Source organism: Telopea speciosissima, chromosome 3 (assembly GCF_018873765.1).
Source record: "Telopea speciosissima isolate NSW1024214 ecotype Mountain lineage chromosome 3, Tspe_v1, whole genome shotgun sequence".
Taxonomy (NCBI): Eukaryota; Viridiplantae; Streptophyta; class Magnoliopsida; order Proteales; family Proteaceae; genus Telopea; species Telopea speciosissima.
The window spans coordinates 39,017,719-39,021,609 of NC_057918.1; the positions used below are offsets into that span (position 1 = coordinate 39,017,719).

The window sequence follows — 3,891 nt, forward strand, 5'->3', positions numbered from 1 at the left end:
CCACCCTTGTTGATACACGTGCGCATGCTCTCATTAGCCCTTGCGTTGGTATAGGGACCACACAACCTGGCAACAACCCCCAATCCTTAAAATATATACAAGAATTAAAGGAAGAATAACTTAATTGATAGATTTATCATAAAAAAAACTTAATTGGTAGATTTAGAACCAATCAATAAATTATTGGATGGATCGTTCCAATTCTGGTCCAAAATTGACATCCTTAGGCCATAAATTAGCCATGGTGCCTGGTGAATTGTGTAGGATTCATTACCAGCTGTGAACATTATAGATCCCAATCGTGGCCATTCATATTTTCGGCCATTAGGACTCAATTTTGTAACGAAGCTCGTATGCAGGAGTAATGGAGGATAATTCCTTCAAGAGCTTTGGTGGTGTGTGGGTGCCACTGAAAGGATTTAGGTTCAATTTTCGTAGCCGATTGTAGAATCAAATCCAGGATGAAGCTGGAGAAGAAGATGTTGGAAGTGGTTTTTAGTGATTAGCTAGGGAAGAAGGTGAGGGTGAAATGCAACGACACAATCGGTGATCTCAGGAAGCTCGTCGCAGTATAGACAGGTACCAGAGCCTAAGATCTGACTCCAGAAGTGATACACCATCTACAAGGATCACATCATTATTGATAGACTATAAGATCCACAACGGCATGGTTCTCAAACTCTACTATAGCTAGGTCTGTGATCTATGTCACATTCAATCATTCCCCCCTCCTTACCTGGTATAGGGAATCTGTATAAGTAGATTTATAAATGCAAAGTTGTTTTTCACGTACTTGCACTTTCATGCTAGACCTCTATTTGTGAACCTTACTGAGGATTCCGTGAGAATCGAATTATGGGCTCTGATGTTAGTTTTTCAGAATAATGTCAGAAACAATAATTGTGAAAATTTCGTAGTTCACATGACAACTAAGCTGAGTCAATGGAGCACACAAAATCTTGCTCTCTCAAGAATATTTGAAGCCTCTATTGAGAATTCTGCCCAAGGGCTGAGGGGTATAGTCGATCTTGGTTGCTTTTGTTGTGATCCAACCAAGCTCAGACACTAATTCATGTGTCTATTGATTTACCCTTCTGTATAGATTATGTGATTCCTCATTTTAGAATGCTCAAATAACTAGCCCATACTTTCATAGTTCAATGACGTTCTTGTGCACCCCAATCAAAAGTTTCTTGTGTGCATGCATAAGATGTTGGGGGTGGGTGCCTTTCAAATTCTAACTAAATTATAAGGTGGGTTTCTTTTTATATGCTATCTGTTATCTCTTTCATTCTTAACCCCCTCCCCCTTGTTTCTAACTGGGCTTGCTGAACTGTACAACTAACTTCTCCAGTTTAACCCAATCTAATCCCTTCGTTAATTTATTTCCATGTCCTATTACATTGTAACCTCAACCCAGTTTTTGTTCCTACATGTCCAATTAGTTGGGGCCATTAACTTCAGTTTTTTTTTTTTTTTTTTTTTTAATATTTCTATAGTTTACTTTCTGTAGTTTAGTGCATTTGTGCTCTATGATGTCTTGAATCTGTTTGTCTGGTTTACCAACCTTTTCAACACCCTCTCAATCTCTCAACCTCAATATTTGACATCAAGTTTTTGTTGTTTCATAACCAGACCCCACAGCCAATAGCCTTACTAGCACCAGAAACCATGGTCTGCTCCAATATTCTATTTAGATATTAGAAAAGTCTGTTAAACCTTCACCCCTAGAAGCTTAACTGGATGGGATTACCATCCAATGTCATGATCATGGTGCATCAAATTTAGAATTTTATCAAGATATCAACTTATACTAGGAGAAGGACCTGAACGACATAGTCAACATTGTTCTTTAATCATAGCAACAATTGGCATGCCATATTTTTGCCTTCTATATAAAACTAACCCAATATAAAGATGGTCAGATTCTAAGCCAAAGCTTTAAGGCATAACTCATCGCACAATTCAAGACTAACTCTTCCTTGTCTTTGATACCAAAGTAGTGATGCACTGATGTAAAGGCCATGGAGCCATTGAGTACTATAGTAATAAAGTTACATTGTTGAAGAGATTAGATTTGGGAAACGATTTTATGATTAGGGAAAGAAGGAAGAAAATGGTTGGCAGTGTTGTAAAAGGCTTCTATGAACTATAGCTTAGGCTTGCATACCCAGTCACTACAGCCCCTTCCCAAACATGTTGTACATTTTAATGTAGAAATACACATAAAATGTATGTGTACTTATGTATGGATGTGGTATCTACTTAAAGTTTTGACATGTTTGAGAATTGGATTTGGCACAGTGAATAACACAAGTATATAATATGTGTTCCCCTAAGGTCATTTTCACCGAAAAACCAATCCTGGTTAGAATCGACGAGAGTTAGAATATTCTGATTAGACTGCTTAAATTATTCATTCATCTATAATTTCATTAGTTCAGGCTTATTCATTTATGCTTTTACTGTTAACTATTTAACAGTGTTTAAGAGGGCTTTCATGTAATTTGGGTTTTAAAATTGTTTAGCTTATTAATAAGGGAAAAACTACACTCCACTATGCCCAGTGATGTGTTTCACATCACTATCTACCACATGGGCAGTACATGGGTGGGGCCATGGTGGGGGTCAGTAGGATGAACCCTAGGTTCAAAATTATACCAGCAAAACCAAACCCAAAATAGGGCCACCGCTAGGTTTTCTGGTGGTTCCTTTTGCTAGAACTCAACTGCTTCTAGTAACAGTAATGAATCAACAATAGCAGTAGCATATAATCTAGAAATCTTAATATCAAATATTCCTCCATCAAGCTTTAACAATAACAACAAGACACAATACTTACTTGAAGAAAAACAGAGTAGAAGATAAAACGACTAATGGCTTCCCACCAATTACTTGGACCAAAACCCCATTGATCCCAAGAATTTCCCACCTTTGATTGAGTCTCACAATAGCTTCCTCGAAGAAGACAAATAAATTCTTTATTGATAAAATCGTGGGGATCTTTGGCTATTACAAGTCTTTAACTAAAACTGATTGGTCACGAAAGGACTCGAGATCGGAGCTAAACATGGCAAATTTTGGCTTCTCGGATTTGCAGAGATTTGACAGTGAAATTGCCTGGGTCGACATCAAAGTGGGGTAAGTTCAACATCGAGTGGTTGTCGATGAATAGTACTCAACATCGAGGGTCAGTGTTTGACTGTCAAAATTTGAATTCTGAATGTCGAAGCAAGTTAGACAGTAGAGATGTTCTGCCCGACAGTAAAAGGGCATGGCTCGATGTCGATGGAAGGTGGGTTCGATGTTGACTCAGGGCCTGTAAGTGTCGATGCAGGTTCTAGTATCGACAGGGATGGAACGGGCTGCTTAGGCTAGGATTTGTGCTGGGCCAGGCTGGTTCCAAGGGGTCTGGTTTAGGGCTAGCCTTTCCAGGGGTTCTTGGAGGGCTTGGAGGCTTTGGTTTGGGCTCTGGTAAGGGGAACAAACGATCGATAAATGGATTCGGGCAGTGCACACTGACGCTACATCCACAGATACACCGGCTCTAGGCCTTAGAGGGTACCCATCATCATCACGGGAAACCTTCGAGGGGAAAGACAAAATGAGGTGTCTACACCCATCCATGTAGGTCAGCTTTGCTTTTTGAGCGTTTTGATGAGCTTCTGCGTCTTTCCTTCCTTGTCCAAGCCCCATTTGTGTTTTCAATAATTTTAATCCTTCCTGTATTAAACCGAATTGGAAGGAAGGATACCTGCAACTCATCTGCCCCCCTCAAAATTTTCTCTGAAATCGTTTAGGTTTTTCTACTTTTCTCTAGAATTGTTTAGGTTTAGGGTTTCAGTTTTAAACCCTAAACGATTTGGTGAAGATGAGGGCAATTTGGTCACT

The 3,891-nt window shown here is 39.3% G+C and overlaps 1 pseudogene; it reads left to right on the top strand.

The window, feature by feature from the left end:
- The first annotated feature begins 479 nt into the window (after positions 1–479).
- On the top strand, positions 480–694 carry LOC122656932 (annotated as a pseudogene).
- Positions 695–3,891: the final 3,197 nt, after the last annotated feature.